The sequence below is a fragment of the Mus pahari genome, chromosome 19 (assembly GCF_900095145.1).
Source record: "Mus pahari chromosome 19, PAHARI_EIJ_v1.1, whole genome shotgun sequence".
Classification (NCBI taxonomy): Eukaryota; Metazoa; Chordata; class Mammalia; order Rodentia; family Muridae; genus Mus; species Mus pahari.
This window is the reverse complement of record NC_034608.1, coordinates 257,499-257,751: the sequence shown is the minus strand read 5'-3', so window position 1 is coordinate 257,751 and position 253 is coordinate 257,499.

Genomic DNA, 253 nt, shown 5'->3' with positions numbered 1-253 from the left:
CCCGGCGTCCCGGCCCCCTCCCGGCCTCCCACCCCCCACCCCCCTCGCCCGCGGCCTCACTCAGCGGACGCAGCCGGGAGCAGGGACCAGCGGCCGCTCATTGGCTAATGCGGAGGAGGGGAGGGGCGGGAAGGGAGGGAGAAGGATGCTGCGAGGGAATGAGATGAGCCTTCAGGATGGGGGGAAGGCAGGGAGGCAGGGAGGGAGAGAGAATAGAAACAGAGGTAGAGAGCCCAAGGAGGAGAGAGAGAGA